General features: G+C 42.1%; 1 long non-coding RNA gene across 2 annotated transcripts; it reads right to left on the bottom strand.

Moving 5' to 3' along the window:
* Positions 1-1,934: 1,934 nt before the first annotated feature.
* LOC146395080 (uncharacterized) lies at positions 1,935-19,464 on the bottom strand. 2 transcript variants are annotated; one of them, XR_014834028.1, is made up of 4 exons: positions 13,273-13,792; positions 12,894-13,043; positions 3,482-3,694; positions 1,935-2,068 (listed from the first exon to the last, which is right to left on the bottom strand). It is a non-coding gene; the product is annotated as an uncharacterized LOC146395080 (long non-coding RNA). The 2 variants fall into 2 exon arrangements; XR_014834029.1 differs by lacking the exons at positions 12,894-13,043; positions 13,273-13,792 and adding an exon at positions 19,337-19,464.
* Positions 19,465-20,140: the final 676 nt, after the last annotated feature.

Raw genomic sequence — 20,140 nt, forward strand, 5'->3', positions numbered from 1 at the left:
CCTTGGCCTCACTCAATGGGTTAAGGATCCAGCATTGCCGTGAGCTGTGGTGTAGGTCAAAGATGTAGTTCAGATCTGGCATTGCTGTGGCTGTGGCGTAGGCCAGTAGCTACAGTTCCCATTCAACCCCTAGCCTGGGAGTTTCCATGTGCCACAGGTGTGGCCCTAAAAAAAAAAAAAAAAAATAGCAAAAAGGGAAATAGATACTGACAAAATTTAAAAAGAGACACTTCTCTATATCTTGAGAAATGCAGCTAAAATTAAACAGAAATGAACATTTAAGATAATGAAAAATTTTAAAGTGGGGAAGCAAACAAACAAAGGAGTTTCCTGAATATGCAATAGGTATAATTGTAGAAACAAACTTACAGGTGGAAGGGGAAAACAATGGAAGACATGATTCAAGAAAATTTTCCAGAAATAAAATGAGACAAATCTAGTTGTTAAGACAACACCCCTCTCAGGAAAAGTTTTCATAGGACAGAGCACACCTATAAGTATAATAATAAACTGACTGGACTTCAAAGATAAAAACGCATATTTGGGCCATGTAAGCATAAGAATTTAACTATCTATAAAGGAGAAAGACAACAAAGATATACTCAGCCACCATCGGCGTGAGAGAAATGCAAATTGAAATTACAAGGAAATACCATTGGTTTGTAAAACTTAACATGTACATGGTTCTTGTCCAGGAATTCCATTTCTGAAAATTTACTCAACACATGTAATGTCACGTATGAGAAGTTAAATACCTACATGCACATGCGACCGTCACTATTTTTCTCAATACCAATAAACAGGAAACAACCTAAGTATCCATCAAAGGAAAACAATTAAGTCGATTACAATGGTAATCAGTTTATAGAAAGGAATTCTAAAAAGCCATTAAACAGAATGGTACTGTTCAATGACTGCCACGTCCATTTGTGTGTTATCCACACACACAGGCACAGGGAAGCCTGGTCGCGGTTGGCATTCAAAGACTGGATATGAGCCCTTGGAAGGGCTAATTATCTGTAAGGATACACCCGGAGCTGATAATGCTGTCCCCGGTAAGGGGCAGCGTCCTCGGGACAATGGTGGAAGCCAACATCTGCTCCATCTTTTGAATTCTGTGCCATGCACATGTGCTGCAGACGATGACCCAGAAACAGAGGTGAGTCTTCAACAAAATGCAATCCTGTTGGTTGGTAAAAATTAAATATCATCCGTAGAATGATGGCAGGAAGAGTGAGAGAGGGGTCCTTTGGTGATTTCAGCTCTAGGACACCTGTGCCGCAGAGCTGACACCTGCTCTGGCCACAATGTCCCCTCGGGGAATTCAGGACACAGTGATCTCGTGGTCGAGGAAAATTCCAGATGTGAGCCCTATTGATGACTCCACAGCATGGGTAAGGCTCTGCGCTCCTTGGCAGACTTTTTTCCCTCGGAATCCTGGTTGATTTGCCCCGAGGAGCTCATTCCTTTCTCTTTACTCAAGGGTGAAGTCACCAGGAAGGTGGGTGTGTTTTCTCCCCACTCCAGCTGGAAACCTCCCTGACAGGCATTACTAAGACCAGCCCTGCCTAACTGGTGAAATCCCATTAATCTCTTGCCTGGGGCACTGCTCTCCAATGACAGGTGAGTGTGGGGAGGAGAAACGCAGGTTTCTGTACAGTTTCAGCTGCCTGAAGCTGTGGCGGTGAAGGAGGTGATACCAGGAGGTTGCCGCCCTGGAATGTTCCAGGCGCCCGCTCCTGCTCCAGGGAGTGGACACCCGTGGGCAGTGCTGCCAGAGGAGGGGGGGTAACTCCCACCCCCAGTGCCTGGTTGGAGTAGGAATTCACCCTGGTGGGGCAATTTTGGTTCCACACCCAGCCCAAAATGCTGTCGTGACATATTGAAGGAACCGCCCTTCCTCCTCCTGAAAGGTAGATGCTGCGGTCAGGAACACACACCTGCAAGGTCTGCTTGTGAAGGGACCCCTGCTGTTGGTGCCTGGAGAGGTCAGGTCATTTGGTGCCCACATCACAGCGTGGGCCACACCTCACATTACACCACTTGGAATGGATTAGCTTTCCAGGGCCTGAAAGTAGAAGTGAGAAAGGAAAATCAAGACCTAATACTGAATGGATTAGGAAGAGGTGGTATATATACACAATGGAATACTACTCAGCCATAAAAAGAACAAAATAATTCCATTTGCAACAACATGGATGGAACTAGAGGCTCTCGTGCTGAGTGAAGTAAGTCTGAAAGAGAAAGACAAATACTATATGATATCCTTTATATCTGGAATCTAATGTATGGCACAAGTGAGCCTTTCCACAGAAAAGAAACCCATGGACTTGGAGAAAGGCGTGTGGTTGCCAAGGGGGAGGGGGGGAAGTGGGATGGACTGGAATCCGGGGTTAATAGATACAGACTATTGCCTTTGGAGTGGATAAGCAATGAGATCCTGCTGTATAGCACAGGGAACTACATCTGGTCACTTATGATGGAGCATGACGGAGGATAATGTGAGAAAAAGAATATATATATAAATATATATATATATGTGTGTGTGTATCACTGAGTCACTTTGCTGTACAGTAGAAATTGACAGAACACTGTAAACTATAATGAAAAAATAAAAATCATTTTTAAAAAATTAAAAAGAGCTAAAAAAAAAAAAAAAAAGACCAAAAAAAGACTTAATGCTTTTGCCAGTCCAAAGTAGTGTCTACTTGCTCATGGACAGCAAAGCCAGCCTGCTGACACTGGTCGTGGCGAGAGCAAGAGCAGTGTTTACGGCAAAGCGCCGAGGAAGGAGTTCAGGCAGCCAGTGCTTTGAAGACCAAAACCCCCCAGTGGCTTTCAGGGAAAGCTTTTTAAAGACAGGCTGAAGGAGAGGGGGTGTGGGGTGTGTGAGCAGCTCCTGGGTCTTCTTCTGGTTGGCTGGTGGGGAGGTCTTTGAGCGTCCATATCATCAACCTTCGGGTTCCAGCCAGTCTGGGCCTTTGCCCTCGTGGGCAGCACGGGGTTAACTTCTTCCATCTGGTGGGGGTTTCAGTATCTGCAACACAGCTCAAAGGAGTAGCCCTTGAGGGGAAAATTTGTTTAATGAGTTTATTATTATTTCGTCTCGCTGGACGGTTTTCCTTTGTTTCTGCATTTGCTCCCTTCTCTAAGTTTACCCCTTGGAACTTGGGAAAAGCTTAGGAGGGTAAAGTTTTTCTACAAACAAGAGTCAGGCAGAGGACGTGGTGGGGGGCGGTCATCCTGGAAAGGCCCCGCAGGCTCCATTACAGGACCTGAGCCATTGAAAGTGGCCAAATGTTGATGGGGTTGCCTTTGTGGCAGGAGAACCGGCAGCAAAACTAAAGAGTGCTGGAAAGTAACAACCCTTGTTTATGACTCAGCCTGAATACAGTGCGACTGAGACTAAGACTGACAAGATGTGAACTGGCCAGAGAAAAAAATGCCAGTCAGTAGCTTACGTCTCTGATGTGGCACCTACCTGCTGGGTGCTGGTAAGTCTGATACTTGCTTGGAGAATGACAGCATTTTTTTTTGGTGGGGGGGGACCATGCCCATGGCATGTGGAAGTTCCCAGGTGAGGGATCGAACCCCCACCATAGCGGTGATGCAAGCCACCATAGTGACAATGCCTGATCCTTCACCACGAGGCCACCAGGGAACTCGAAAAAAGATAGTCTTCCACAGACGGATGCTAGGAGAACCGTGAAAAAAATTTAACTCACACCAGGTATTCAGTGCTAAAGTTCAAATGCATAACATCATTAGTTGTTGGAAAACACACATGCCATGACACAGCTTCTGGAGATACTCACAGCCCTGGCCACGTCAAGCACCAGTGAAGATCCCAGGGGAATATAAAATGGTACCACCTCTTGGGACAAGCCTGACAATTTTTACTAGTGAAACACATAATATACCTGTGATCTAGCAACCCTCCTCCTGGATATTTACCCAAGTGAAATAAAAAAGATATCTTCAGAAAATCTTGTACATTGAGCCTCAAAATAAACTTCCTCAAAATAGTGAAGATATTTTGCCTATCATGAGATTTCACCCGCTAACATCTCCAAGTCTCCCTTCCTAGAGAGATTTAAGTTTGTTTGTGTGTGTGTTTTTTGGGGTTTTGTTTTTTTGTTTTTTTGGCTGCAACCACAACATAGGGAAGTTCCCAGGCCAGGAGTCGAATAAGAGCTACAGCTGCCAGCCTACACCACAGCCACAGCAATGCAGAATTTCAGCTGTGTCTGCAACCTACACCATGGCAACACTGGATCCTTAACCCACTGAGCAAGGCAGGATTGAACCAGCATCCTCACAGAGATAATGTCAAGTTCTTAACCACTGAGCCACAGTGGGAACTCCAGGCTTGTTTTTCTTTCTCTTGATATTCTTAAGTACAGACTCATGAAGTGCCTGGTCTCTTCCGCTCAGTTTGTTTTTGGGAAGTGTCCATATCAATGCATGTATCAGTAGTTTATTTCTTTTTATTCATGACTGATTGTCCTATGGTATAGATACACCACAATGTGTGTATCAGTTTTTTTTGTTAAGGAACATTTTGGTCCTTTCGCATTTGGGGTAATTATTAAGAAAGCTGTTTTAAATGTTCTTGTACAAGGTCTTTTGAGAATATATGTTCTTGTTTCTCTTAGGAAAAAAATCTCAAAAGTAGACGTGCTGGATCATAGGGTAGCTGTGTATATACCTTTACAAGACATAGTCCGATCTTTTCCCAAAAGGATTGGACCACTTATGTTCTTATGAGAGATGTGTGAGAGCCCTGGTTTCTCCAAAGCCTGACACTGAGTTTGTCAGTCTTTTTCATTTCAGGCCGTCTAAAGGGGACGAAGTGGTACCTCTCTGTGCCTTTAACACGCGTTTCCATGGTTACCAATGACGTCAAGATCCTTCCCGTATGCTTAGTAATTATTCACACATCTCATCTTGTGAAATAGTTATGCACATATTTGGCCTGTTTTTCATTGGCTTGTTGGATTGTTGTTTTCCCATCATTGAGTTACCAGAGCGTATTCATGTAGTCTGAACACAAGTCTTTGATCGGATATGTGTGCTGTGAAAGCTTTCCCGGAGTTTGTGACTTGAATATTCATTTTATTCATTGTGTCTTTTGAAAAGCAGATGGTTTTAAGTTTGATGAAGACTAATCTATCAGGGGTTTTTTTTTTTCTTGTAGACTTCGTGATTTGGTGTCCTATGTAGGAAATTTTTCCCCATCTGAGGATCATAAAGATTTTCTCCTAAATTTTCTACTAAAAGTTTCGTAGTTTTAGCTTTTATGTTTAGGCCTATCCCCCACTTCAAGTTGATTTTTTAGTAAGAAGTGAGGTAAGGATCGAGGTTTATTTTTTCCATGCAGATGTCAAGCTAGGTGCTTCGGCATCACTTGTGGAAAAAGAACATCCTGGGGAGTTCCCTGGTGGCCCTGCAGTTAAGGATCTCATGTTGTCACTGCTGTGGCACAGGTCCGATCCCTGGCCTGCGAACTTCCACATGCCGTGGGTACAGCCAAGGAAAAAAGAAAAAAAAAACTTGAACATCCTTCTCCAATTGAATAACTATGGCACCTTTTCTGCAAAGCAATTGGCCTTACATGTGAGAGTGTATCTAGAGTCTCCACTCTGTTCCATTAATGCAAACATCTTTCCTTGTGCCAATCCTTCTACACTGTCATGATTACACACAGCTTTATTTCTCCCTTGTGGTTTTTTTTTTATTATTATATATATTCGTTAACCACTGCGCCACGACGGGAACGCCCCTCCCTTGTGTTGTATCATGTCCTGTTAATATAATTTTTCGTCATGATTTTAAAGCTCTGTTATGATTTTGCGTAAGCTCCATTACGAGGTGGAGCACACACATTTCTGATGATCAGATCTTGCTGATAAAATATTTCTTTTGTCTCCATGAAATATCCCTCCTGCTTTGACACCATTTTTCATCTTGGAGTTAATTCTCTTTGATATTAATATCATCACTCGTCTACTTGTACTTATAGTTTGGATGGTTTATCTTTCCTTCCCTCTATTTTCAGTTGGTGTCCATATATTAAAAATTCAGGAGTTCCTGTCATGGCTCAGTGGTTAACAAATCCAACTAGGAACCATGAGGTTGCGGGTTCAATCCCTGGCCTCGCTCAGTGGGTTAAGGATCTGGCATTGCCGTGAGCTGTGGTGTGGGTTGCAGACTCAGCTCGGATCCCTCCTTGCTGTGGCTCTGGCGTAGGCCAGCGGCTACAGCTCCGATTGGACCCCCAGCCTGGGAACCTCCATATGCCATGAGTGCAGCCCTACCTAGAAAAGGCAAAAAGACCAAAAAAAAAAAAAAAATCATATATTAAGGAAGAGCATACAGGGTTTTGCAGGTGGGTTGCTTTCTTACAGAACCTGACAATCTCTGCCTTTAATTGGAGTGTTCAACCTGTTACTTGCTTTGCAGAGCATGTGTTTCTATACAGAAGCATCTCTATAGTCAGAAAACACACAAAGCTATGCTTTCTACAGGACCCTGTATGGTTAAAGTATAAGCTGTGACAATACCTCGTATGCCTCTCTTGAGTGCACTTAACCTCATGAAACAAGCTGCAAATATTTAAAAGCTATTTGAAAGCACGGCTCCCACCAACACTTCAAAATAGTCAGACTTAGTTGCAGCTAAATGATCTCATTTATCACATATGTATACACCACAGAGACATGGAAACTGTTACCAGCACACACTTAGAGCAGTTTTCCAAAGGAAGATTGAGATGTTAATAGACTGTCAGTAATATTGAGGAAGCATCTATTTCCCTCCTTTTCAGAGTCTGAGAGAACCACGATCCTACAAGTTACAAAACACAGAGCTGGAAGAACCTGTAAATCCTAGCAGCTATTGGCAAATCAGAAACACCAGGCCTTTACCCCAGTTCCTGCTCTTAAACAGGGGAAGTAATGTCACTATAAACCAATAATGCATCTTTGGGAGCCAAGTGGGGAACATCCGGAGCAGCGCTTCCTCAAAAGCCAGCAGTGCCCAGGACCAGTGGGAGACGACCAGAATGTTTTGGGTGAGGCATGGAGGGCGTTATTTGATCCCTGAGAGAAAGGAAAAAAGAAGACTGAAGAGAACAAGGCAGAGGCAGGGCGAGGCTGGAGCAGCAGCAGATTGTGGTGAAAGAGCTCAGAGGGCCAGAGCCCCACAGTACCCCACAGCTCCAAGGCCACCGCAGAGGGGGTCGGGAGGGCCTGAGCGAATAAAGAGGGAGAGAATTCCATTCTGAAGCTGTTTTCCTGTCCAGCATGAGATGAATTACCAGCAGGGAACAACCCCCAAACCTTGGTACAAATCTGGTAGGTTGGCTAATAACCTTAATTTATCTATAGGGAGATCAGCAGATGCTACATCTACAAATGTTGGCACACATGGCACAGGCGTAGGAACTGAAGGAAGATGTGGTGGGACCAGAGGGACCTAGGAAAAAAACTAGACCAAGGGAGAGGAAGGCTTGGAGTTTCAGAGAACTACAGGATTCAAGTTCTAGGCAGTCTTACTGAACTTTTGCGTGTGTGTGTGTGTTGTCTTTTTAGGGCCGCACCCACGGCATATGGAGGTTCCCAGGCTAGGGGTCGAATCGGAGCTACAACTGCTGGCCTACACCATAGCTGAAGCAATGCCAGATCCGAGCCATGTCTGTGACCTACACCACAGCTCACGGCAATGCCGGATCCTTAACCCACTGATCAAGGCCAGGGATCGAACCCAAAACCTTATGGTTCCTAGTCGGATTCATTTACGCTGCGCCACGATGGGAGCTCCCTGACTGACCTTTCAAAGACCAGAAGAGCACAGCTGGCATTTGAACTACAACTGAATATTATTATAGGTGCTACAGAGCACCTTCTGTATGGTTTCTCAGCTAACTTTCATAAAAAATCTCGGGGGGCTAGGCTGAGAAAGAATTTTCATCCACCTGAGAAGATGGAGCCACAGAAATCACTAGCGCGCCATGCTGTTTGGTTTTCAACCAAAATCACAAGTCATGCTAGAGAAGAAGGAAAGAGACAAAATAAGCATCAAAAGCAACCTCAGAAATGACAGAGGTTTTTGAATGACTAGATGGGGGATTTAACTGTGGTGAGTATAGTAGGAGCTAAAATAGAATGATTGGATAACATGCAATAACAGAGAGGGAATGTGAGCAGAGAGATGGAAACTCTAAGACTCAAAGGGAAATACTACAAACCAAACCGCAACGTAACAGAAATGAAGGCTGCCTCTGATGAGGTCATCAATAAATTGGACACAGTGGGAAAAAAAGAGACGCTACGGCAGTAGAAATGTCTCAAACAAGTGAAAAGAGGAGAAAATTAAGGAAAAAGAAAACCACCACTAATTTTTTAAGAGGCTTAGGCTTCATTGATGCCATAGGTGAAGAGATAACAGACTCTTTTATGTGTTCTCTCGTGGCACAGTGGACTGAGGATCCAGCCTTGTCATTGCAGTGGCTCTAGTTGCAGCTGTGGCATGGGTTCCATCCCTGGCTCAGGAACTTCCGCAGGCCAAAGAAAGAAAGAAAAGAAATCATATAAAATACTCAGTTGAAACCAGAGAATATGGGGGGGGGGGAGAGCAAGCACAGTGAAGAAAAAATAGCTACAATCAAGGATGGGATGCGGCAGTCCAAATATGTCAATAATTTACTTTTCATGTGAATGGTCTAAATATACCAATTAAAAGATAGTAAGTATCAAAGTGGAGAACAGAAAATGAGACCCAGCTGCATCTATTCGTCCACATTAACTATGAAGCCTCCGGTGAAAAATAAAGGGAGGAAGGAAGATTGCCATGCTAACCACGATTAAAAAGTTGGGGTAGCAATATTCATTTCACAAACAAAACATCAGAACAAGGAAAATTATCAGAGAGAAAGGGGAGACATACATAACAGAAGAGGGATCCATTTTCCAAGAAGATATCACAAATCTTTAACGTATATGCACCTAAAAATATAGCCTCAAAGCATGTGAGGCCAACACTGGTAGAACTCGAATGAGAAATAGCCATGTATACTCTTATTGTTGGAGATTTTTATACCCTCTGTTGGTAACTGCTAGAGAAAAACCAGTAAAAAATCATGTAGTTGACCAGAACGTAACTATCAAGCAAAATGATCTGTGGTGTATTCTAACCAACAACAGAAGAATAGGCATTCTTCTTCAATTCCCATGGGGTATTCACACAATAGATTAAATTCAATGTCATAAGAAACATCTTAGTAAATGTGAAAAAATTAGCAATGAAACAAAATATTTCTCAGATTAATATGGAATTTAACTAAAAATCAAAATCAGAAATATGAATGAAAAATCCACAAGTACTTGAAGATTAAACAACGCTTTTTTTTTTTTTTTACTTTTTTTTTTTCTTTTTAGGGCTGCACCCACGGCATATGGAGGTTCCTAGCTAGAGCTTGAATCAGAGCTACAGCTGCTGGCCTACACCGCAGCCACGGCAACTCGGGATACAAGCCGCATCTGAGACCTATGCCACAGCTCACGGGAACACTGGATTCTTAACCCACTGAGTGGAGCCAGGGATCAAACCTGTGTCTTCATGGATGCTCATCAGATTCGTTAACCACTGATCCATGACAGGAACTCCCAAACAACACATTTTTAAACAGAATATGGGTTAAAGAATAAATCCCCTTAACCTAGGTTACATTAAGGAAACCAGAGAATAGCATTATAAATCTAATGGAAGCAGAGGGAAAAGTGATAAAAATTAGAAAACAAACAATGGAAATTGAAAACAGAAAAACAATAAAGAAAATCATCAAAACAAAGCTCACGATTTGAAAGGATCAATTAAGCTAAGTCCCCAGCCAGACTAACTAGGGAAAAAAAAAAAAAAAACACAAATTACCAGCATATAAATGAAAGGAAGTTTGTCACTAATGAATCCACAAACATGACATGAGTAGCAAAGGAAATCTAGGAACAACTCTATGCCCTCAAATTTGATGACTTAGAAAAAACAGGCCAGTCCCTTGAAAGGCACAAAGTTTTCAACTTCACACAAGGATAAACTGATAACCTACATAGGATAAATTGATACTTTAAATCGATAATTCATAAAAGGAATTGAAGAACTGAAATTTTAAAACTTGCTAAAAAAAAGCATCACACCCACATGGTTTCACTAGCAAATTCTACCAAACAATTAAAGAAGAAATAAGGCCAGTTTTCCACAGTCTCTTTCAGAAAATGGAAGCAGAGGAAGTACTTCCTAACTCAGTCTATGAAACCAGCATCACCCTAATAGTAAAACCAGATAAAGACATTAAAGAAAGGAAAACTACTGACCAACATCTCATGAAAAAAAGATGCAAAAATCCCCAACAAAATATTTGCAAGTGAAGCTCAGCAATGGACCAAAGCAATTCTACCCCACTGGCCAGCTGGCTTGACTCCAAGTATGCAAGGCTGGCTCAACATTCAAAAAAAACTAATCCGTGAAATTGGCCCCAGAAACATGCTAAAGAAAAAAACAGTTGTATGAGCATATCGGTTGATGCAGATCAATTTGTATCTATATGCCCAGGAATGCTAAGGATCACCACAGCTGGAAACAGAGGTAAATGATTCATCCTAGAATCTGCCAGAAGGCTGGCCCTGCAGATACCTTCATTCTGGGCTTCTAGCCTCAGAACTAAAAGTAGATGGCTCACATCTGAGCCAAATGGGCATGAAAGGTCAGGATAGCAGCACAGCTGGGATAGAGAGAGCCAGGGTCTCGGGGGGGCCCAGAAAGGGGCTGGTCAGGGACACACAAGCTTCATCAAGGACCAGGGGCACAGCACAGATTCAGGTCCCAAGAGCCATCTGGTCAACTACGGCTTCCGCTCCAGGTAGCAAGAGAGTAGGGGGCAGGGGAGGCCGATATTCAGAGAATCTTCTACACAGGCAGCTGAGGCAGGGACCTGCCCAGGTCTCTGGACAACAGTGATGCCCACAGACTAAAGCGGGTGGAGAGCACTTCCCGCCAGACCAGGGGCAGGTGGACAGCACCGTGCATGTAAGAAGCCCCTCCCCGCTGCCACCCCTTCTTGCTGCCTTTCGGGGGTGGGGGGCTCTAAGGAGGGCTTTATGCCTCGGGGAGGGCAGCCTAGAATAATTAACTGGACCACGCCTGGTGACAATAGGACTTGGGTAGAGATAAACATTTGCCCAAGAAATACAGTTCTGAACTGAAAGTGACTGAAAAACGGCCAGATGACCCAGAGTTTACCGGACTGGATTTTTATGATCATTATTTGTGGTTGTGTTGCAGTGGAGGCTGGAGGGCCCTCGTAAAAACGTGTGCACCCTTATAAAAATGAAGCGACTTTGATCTTTTCATTATGCTGTCTGCCTCTAGTTCACACCCGCTACACGAATACATCTTAACATCTTGCTGCAATAGACACATTTCTAGAGAAAACAATTCCAAAATTTTTTCACCATGAAAGAAATTATAAAACTGACACCCCCCCCACACACACACCCCAAAGAAATTTCAGCATAAAAACTATCGAGGTTCAATGATTTTACGGTGAACTCTAGCAAGACGGCTGAGAACAGGTAATTTAAGAGGTTTTGCTTATTCTCTCCCACAGCACAAAAGATTTCAAGCCAACAGGGAAAAGTATACCCCAGGAGAAAATCAGGCAAAGGAAGCTGGAGACAAGGGACAAAAGAAGAAATTCAAATGTTCCACAATAATAGGAAAGCAGAGAAAAGACTGGGTCCTGTTTTGCGCATTTGGAAATGATGCCACATGAGGAAACCAAAGAGGCACCTTGCTGCCGCGAATGCAAAACCCTCAGGTAGGTTTAAGACTGAGCACAGGATGGCGGAGCCCTGCCTTAGCAGATGCACACCTGACACTCTCCAGGGACCCAGCTGCAGGTTGAAAGGGCTGCTCGGAGACCAGTGGGGGGTCGGGGGTGGGGAGCTCTGACGGCTCCTGGTGCAGGGACCGGTCCAGACCCTCCTCCTGGGAGATCACAGCCTGGCGCCTGGCTCCTGGGAATCTGGCCCCACCTTCCCTCCCAAGAGGACAAATGATGCTCTAGACCTCGCCATGTGGACAGGGCAGCAATAAAGCCCCGGACGGGAAAGGAAAGCTTGTGCCCAGGAAACAAAGAAAAGGCTGACCTGGGACGTGAATGCCCTTTGCATTTGTCGTCGAAAATAATCAATAAACAATCTCTAACAGGCATAGAAAAGAGTCTTCTTTGAGCCAGACTGAGACTACAGTCCAGAAGACAAGCCTTTCATAACTTTGGGGAACTGCTCCAGGGAAGTGCACTTTTTGGCACAGTTTATGTCTTGTCAGAACAAAGAACATCAGAGCCAGGGTTTCCAAAAAAAAAAAAAAAAAAAAAACAGACAGGCAGATACAGTGAGTCCCTGTGGCCTTGGCACCTGGGAAGGGAGACATTGAGGAAGGGAGGCTTTTTTTTATTATTATTTTTTTTTTTTTTGGTTTTTAGGGTCAAACTTAACAGCATATGGAAGTTCCCAGGCTAGGGGTCGAATCTACAGCTGCTGGCCTACACCACCGCCACACCAGCGCAGGATCCGAGGTGCCTCTGCAGCTCAGGGCAATGCCGGATCCCCAACACACCCAACAAGGCCAGGGATCGAACCCACATCCTCGTGGATACTAGTCAGATCCATTTCCACCGGACCACAACGGGAACGCCTCATCTTTATTTTTAACGTGGACATTCTGCATTTCTCGCCAACGTGCCCTTTTCTTGAACAATTAAAGCAGAGATACAAGGTACGTTTTCTAGGCCACAAAAGGTTATTTTAGGCCGCATAAAATTCAGGTTAACTCACGTGTAAGCCAGAAGGACCGCCCAGCCTCTCGGCGTGCCAACACTTCGTTTCTCACACTGATGGAGCCCACTGAGCACGGCTGGGCCAGGAGCTCCGTGAAGAGTGTGGGGCCAACTTCCAGTTGACAGAGAGAAGCTGAACCACTCTGCCCTTCAGGAGGGAGGGGAGAGCTCTGTGGCCACGAGGAACTGCAGACTCCTGACCCCTCTGTAGCATCCTCTGTTCTTGCTCTTGCCAGAGGGGGGCCTTCGGGAAGTTTCCTGCCTCCCCCCCCCCACCCCCCACAAAGGCATTTCTGCCCCTGGGCCCCCCACCGCTTTCTCCTGACCCTTTGTTTCCTCCCTTCTCTAAAGTGCCACCTGCTGTCCCCCAGCCTCACCTGCCTCTCCCTGCTGTGCCTGTAAGTGCCCAGCACTGCCTGGCTCCGAATTACTTGGCACTTCTGATGTGGCTGGTTCCTAGCTCCTGCAAAGGGACAGAGGGTCTGCAGACATGGCAATGCTCCAAGATGCACCTTTCTTGTTCTTAACGAGTGTGACAAGCTGAGCTCTGATGCACGTGGACACAGCATGCCCAGCCCTCAGCCCTGCCCCCCGAGTAGCTGAGGGGATGAGATTGCTCTTTGCTGCAAGCCGGGCTGACAGAATAGTATATTTTTGCTTTACTGGATATTACCCAGTTACTATTTGTAATTGTTGTATCAACTTATATGTGAACTATAAATATATGAGATGATGTAATTTAGGAGATATTTTAATGCCAAGGAAATTCACTCTTTGCCTATGATAGGGCATGCCACTGTATTTCCTACATTGCCATTCAAATTTATAAATCTTTCTTGGAAGAACTTATAGGCTGATGCATAACATTTCTAAGACTGATACATAATACATAATACAGATACATAATATTTCTCAGCTTTCATAATATTTCTAATCAATCTTTTTCCAAGATTTTTAAACACAGTGTTTTTCCACATTTACTTCTACTACTTTGAGGCTATTGTTTTCATATTTAAACAACTTACTCATCTGAAATTTATTTTGTTATTGGAAATGAACTGTCAACTTTCCAATAGTCTCTCGAGGTCATTCATGGAAAATCTATCATTTCCTCACTTGTTTTCCAGATCATATGTTTCCGTTTGTGTTGCTTATTTTGGACTTTTTCCGTTCTGTTTGTTACACTATTTATTCATGCATCTCTATCACACTGTTTTAATTATAGTAGCTTTATAATATCTTTTGATATTTGCCTAGAGCCAGTGCCTGTTTATCATTCACCATTTTTCAAAGTATTTCTGAATATTCTTACTTCTAAACACGAGATTTTAGAACCAACCTGTCAAATTAAAAAAAAGTGCAGTATTTCATTGTGAGCAGGTTAAATTTTTAAGTTAATGTGGAAAGATACAATGACTAGGGGATATTGAAACTCAGTGTGCTGCTTTCTAAGTTTATTCATATATATAATAAATTTATTTTTATACTTTTTCATAAATGTGCTTCTGTTATTATGTATTCTTTGGTACATTTCCTAACTGGTTTTTTATACATGAGAGAGGTGAGTTTTATAGATTTGTACTCAACCATCTTTCTAAATTGTGTTTTGTAATTTTCAGTTTTCAAATTTTCCATGCATACAATTATATAATTTCCAGTGAATTCACTTTGCCTTGTTCTTTTCCAATTTTTCACACCTCAATATTTTCTCAATTTCTTTTTATCACTAGTACCTCCAGTTCTTGCCTGAAAAGCCTCCAAATGTTTTTTCATGCTGTATAATACTAGCTATTTCATCTTGTGGAAGGAGAATCTTTTTATTCTAATTTCATTAAAGATTTTTGTTTTCTTTATAATGAAGAAAAGATTCATATTTTCATTGCTTTTCAGCATTTATGTTGATAGCAATATTATTTTGTTCTACATGAATTATAATATATTACATTGTACTGGGACGTGTTATATTATACCAACACACTATCGTATTTTATTGAACTATTTCTGAAATAAATTCCATTTAATTAGAATATATTTTGATTGTGCTCCTGGCTTTGGTTTTCTAGCAATATTTATTGATTTTGTGTTTCCTTCATAAATGTGATTGGACTACAGTTTTTCAGTATATGTTTAGGGGGTTGGGTGTGATACCATGCTGTTTTCAAAAAAGCTTCATTTCTTTCAAATTTTATAATAGTTTAAAAACCATTAACATTGCCTAATTTTTAAGATATGCTGGATAGAATTCCTCTGAGGATTTTAAGGTGAATAAGTACTTGATTATTTTTAATAAAAGAGCTAGCTAAATTTTTTTATTATTAATACTTTTAAAATTTTCTCTTTTAGTTCCTACTAATTTTCACTTGTGTCTGTAATAATCCTCATTCTCTTTTCTTAGATTTATTGGGGGTTTTCACCCCCAACTCCTTAAGTAAGATTCTCGATCAATTTGCATATATTTTCCACTTTTGCATTAATTCCTCTATTCAAGTAACCGAGATTTTCTCTTTAATACTCTCATAGTTCATAATTTCTATGTGCAGTATTTTGCCCAGTTTTTATGATCTCCAAAACTGGTTTATCCTCCGAGAGGGATTTAAAGACAGTATTGCTTTTTTATGGTAATATTTTTAAAATTCTAGGTGGTAGGGTTTTGTTTGAAATTGTTTTATGAATGTATTATGTGGTTGTATTGCATTGTGTCAGAGAACATTGTCCTATTTCTACAATATGAATTTATTGACCAGATACATAGTCCATTATTATTCATTTCCATGGGCAATTGCAAATAAAGTGTAAATGCTATTTTTAAGCCTTAGAAATTATTATACTTCAGTTAGACCCGTCTTGACAGTGTGCTTGTTATTTCTTCAAACTCCTTCTTTTTTCCACTTTGTCTCTCAGCGAATGAAAGTCTTCTACTACATTCTTTTTAGTTCTTTTTTAAAAAGAATATTAGTAATTTATTTCCTGGGGCATGCTTTTTACTCTTCCATCCTTATTATACATTGCTCTTTGTTGTCTTGTTGATATTCAAGGCTCCTTGAGCAGAATTTAAACTTATCTCCAAGAAGGTCAGAGGTCACCATTTTCATCTTCTTCGAAACAGCAGGTTCTCTGGTGAATAATCTTCCTCTGCCATTTGTTCTTCAGATTATCTTTCTCTTTTCATCCTGGAGAATGTGTATGTTCTTTGAGTCTTTCATCAATAGATGATCAAGTTGTCTAAGGATACAAGAGTTTTATTTCTTTAATTCCAATCTGCATATCTTTTATTATTTTTCTTATTGCAGTATCTAAAATTTTCGGTATGATGTTGCATGGTAACGGTGGAATGAGACATTTGCCGTGTTCCTAATTTTAAAAATAATACATCAATTCTCTCATCAGTAAGTATGATGTTAGTTGAAATTTTTCTATGTCTACCCTTCCTTATGTTATGAAATTTCCCTTTATTATTTCTAGGTGTTTTTGGAGAATTTGGTTCGTTTTGTTGGCCACCCCTGTGGCATGTGAAAGTTCCCAGACCAGGGGTCCAATCTGCACCACAACAGCAACCCAGGCCACAGCAGTGACAACGCTGGATCCTTAACTCGTTTCACCACCAGGGAACTCTGAGAACTTTTGTCATAAATAAATTTTGACATTTGTCAAATGCATTTTCTGAATCTATTATAAACGTGTTTTTCTTATTTGTTCCATTAATGCAATGATAAATTTATTTACAAATGTATAACAAGCCTAGCCTTCTTGAAATGAACAGCAATTGATCATGCTGCATTACCCCCTCTTTTTGAGTGCTTTGAACTACGTGTGTGTGTATATATAATATATAAAATCTACTCTCTTGGCACATTTCAAGTATATAGTACAATGTTAACTACAGTCACATAGACATACATTAGGTTTCCAGAACTTTCTAATCCTAAGCAACTGAAATTTTGTACCACTTGACCAACATATCCCCAAATCCCTCTAGCATATGCCATTCATACCTTTGCTCGATGCCTTTTAAACTTTTTTCATTTGTTTGTTTTGTTTCATTTTGTTTTTTGTTTTGCTTTTTAGGGCCACACCCAGGGCATATGGAAGTTCCTAGGCTAGGGGTCGAATCGGAGCTACAGCTGTTGGCCTACACCACAGCCATGGCAATGTGCGATCTGAGCCACATCTGCAACCTACACCGCAGCTCACAGCAACACTGGATCCTTAACCCACTAAGCGAGGCCAAGGACTGAACCTGCATCCTCATGGATCCTAGTTGGGTTTGTAACTGCTGAGCCACAAATGGAACTCCCATTCTATTTTCATTTTTAGTCCCAGCTTCCTAGGGGTTGCTTCTGGGTCATCAGAGCTTAATTATCAAAGATGTGGCTTAAAATCCTTGAGTTAGTGAGATTTCCACCCTTTCCCAGTGGATCTGTGTTTGGTTTGGGAAATGCATTTTAAGTTCAGGCATTATACAAGTCTGTCCAGCTTCTGCCTTCTGCATGGGTAAGGCCTCCTATTCACAGAAGGATGAGTAGGTAGCTGGGGATTGCTCTGTCTTTCCTGAGCATGTGTGAAGGCTTGCACACGTACGCAGCTTTCAATACCATCCAAGATATGAGGTTGCTTATCAAGACCCACTAGGGTTGTCTCCTGTTCCAAATATCCCTGCTACATTTCTTGATGTCCTACCAGTGTGTCTCATGTCCCAATCCACACTGCAAGCTCAAGCCTCCTCTGGTTATTTGCCTTTGAAATTGCTATTAGTTTTGACAGTGCCACTGGGGGCTTGAGTTTTTCCAAGACCCCTAGTCAAGTCATCTTCATCTGTCTGCCAAGCTGCCCATCCTCACAGGTTGCCCCATGATTTGGCAAACCTAAGAAGAGGTGAGAGGAAAATGACTGCAGCCCCAAGATGAAACACTGCAGACTCTTAATTTTTTTCACTGAGATTCAGTGGCTCTTCTTGAATGAATGATTATCAGGCTCATCATATGCCTTTGATGGCTTTTCAGAGACCTGAGATGATTGTTTTTGTCCAGCAACATCATTTGGGGGGAGAAAGATAACAGTCCAAACTCCTTGCTCATCCGTTCTGGGTGCTGTTACCTCCTGATATTTTATTCCATTTCAAATTGCTTCTAAAATAAAAAATATTTTATAATCTCCGCCTTTTAATAGTTATCCTAAGGTTTGGCACACATTAAATTATCTATAAGTTCTTTGGATAAAATGAGAAAAAAAAATCTCTTTTAAACAGTCAGCATAAAGGGAAGGATTTTAACCAAACACCAACTCAGTGTTGCTTTACCAGGTCGCAGATGGAACTCTCTTGTGAAATGTCCAGAACATGACACTATGAACTTTCCTAATTGAAAGCAGGCGTAGAAACAAGGGTTCATAAATATTCAACTGAGAAAGGCAGCTTCCGAAAGAATAATTAAATTCACTGGAGCTAAACACATGTAAGAATACAAGCAAATATATTCCTACTTTAGTAATTGTGGGTTCGGTGTGACAATCATACAAATTATGGGAATAATGAGAGTATATTTTACTGTTTTAGAACAAAGAACTTCCATATTCTAATAATAGTAATGATGGTAATGATAATTATGAAAAAAATACTGGTTTTGAAACTTAAAATGTGAAAACCAGGAATGACTCATCCTAATTCTCTCAATGCTCAGACCTTGTGAATTAGCTGTGATTTTATACATTTGTCTCATCATTCATTCAATAAATAAGATCCCTGTGCCAGGAGGGCGCGGAGATAAGACAGCTCGTGTTTACATTCAGAAGATCACTATTTCACTACCGTGTTATTGGTTGAAAACCTTTGGCATTCCTGATTTAAACAAATATTTGATTTTAAAAATCCACATCTGGAGTTCCCGTCCTGGCTCAGTGGAAACAAACCCTACTAGTATCCATGAGGTTGCGGGTTCGATCCCTGGCCTCGCTCAGTGGGTTAAGAATCCGGTGTGGCAGTGAGCTGTGGTGTAGGTCGCAGACGCGGCTCGGATCCCGCATTGGATTGGACTCCCTAGCCTGGGAACCTCCATCTGCAGCACATGCAGCCCTAAAAAGCAAGAAAGCAAGCAAGAAAGAAAAGAAAAAAACAGCACATCTTAGCTTCACAGTTTAAAATCGTTTCTAATTCTCCTTGGGATTTCTTCTTTGACCCACGTGATATTTAGCACCATTTATTTATTTGTTTGTATTTATTTATTTGGTTTCCAATATTGAGGGCATTTTACCGTTGTCTCTCTGTCACTGAGTTAATTGTCCTTTTGTTAGAGATCTGACTTTGTATGTTCTGAAGCCTTTTGTGTTCATTGATGTGGTCTGTCTTGATGTACAGTCATATATCTCCGCAAAGCATGTATTCTCCTCTTGTCGGGAAAACGGTTTATGAAGGTTAATGAGGTCAAGGTAGTTGCAAGTGTAACTCACCTGCAGGCGGCCTCTTCTTTCTTCGTGGCCTCTCGTTCTGCAGGGACGACGGAAATCGGCGATGACCCTCGAGCCTGTTTGCCCTGTGGTTCCACCAGTTTTGCGACACGTATTTTGAAACTCTGTCCTCAGAGGCACAGACGCGGTGGTTGCGTCCTGCTGACAGTAAAGTTAACCTCTGTACAGCAATGAAGTAACCTCCCTTGCTTCTCGTACCAGTTCACACTCTGATGTGTCCATCGGGGGGACAGTAAGGTAGCTCCTACAATTGCTTTTGATTAGTGTTTAGCACAGCACGTGTTTCCATCCTTTTAATATTCATCTATCTATTACATAAGTGGTTTTGTGGTGCGGGACTTTGCCACATGGAACTGGCAGTCTCTGCCTTTCGATCGGAGTGCTGGGGACATGCACATTCAATGTGATTTTTTTTTGTCTTTTGTCTTTTTTTTTAGGGCCGCACCCACGACATATGGAGGCTCCCAGGCTGGGGGCCACGCTGGAGTTGTAGCCACCGGCCTACGCCGCAGCTACAGCAACGCAGGATCTGAGCCGCATCTTCGGCCTACACCACAGCTCATGGCAACACCGGATCCCCAACCCACTGAGCGAGGCCAGGGATCGAACCTGCGTCCTCATGGATGCGAGTCAGATTGGTTTCCGCTGAGCCACGGGAACTCCTTCAATGTGATTGTTGATATGGCTTGGTTTAGATTTACCGTCTTGCTATTTTTTCTCTTTTCCCATGTTTTCTTTGTTCCCTTTTTCATCTTCTCCTGGCCTATTTTGTTGTAATCAAATAAT

The sequence above is a fragment of the Sus scrofa genome, chromosome 18, assembly GCF_054392235.1.
Source record: "Sus scrofa isolate SSC_HxYL_T2T_F1_AM1 chromosome 18, Sscrofa_HxYL_maternal_Yorkshire_Landrace_v2.0, whole genome shotgun sequence".
NCBI lineage: Eukaryota > Metazoa > Chordata > Mammalia > Artiodactyla > Suidae > Sus > Sus scrofa.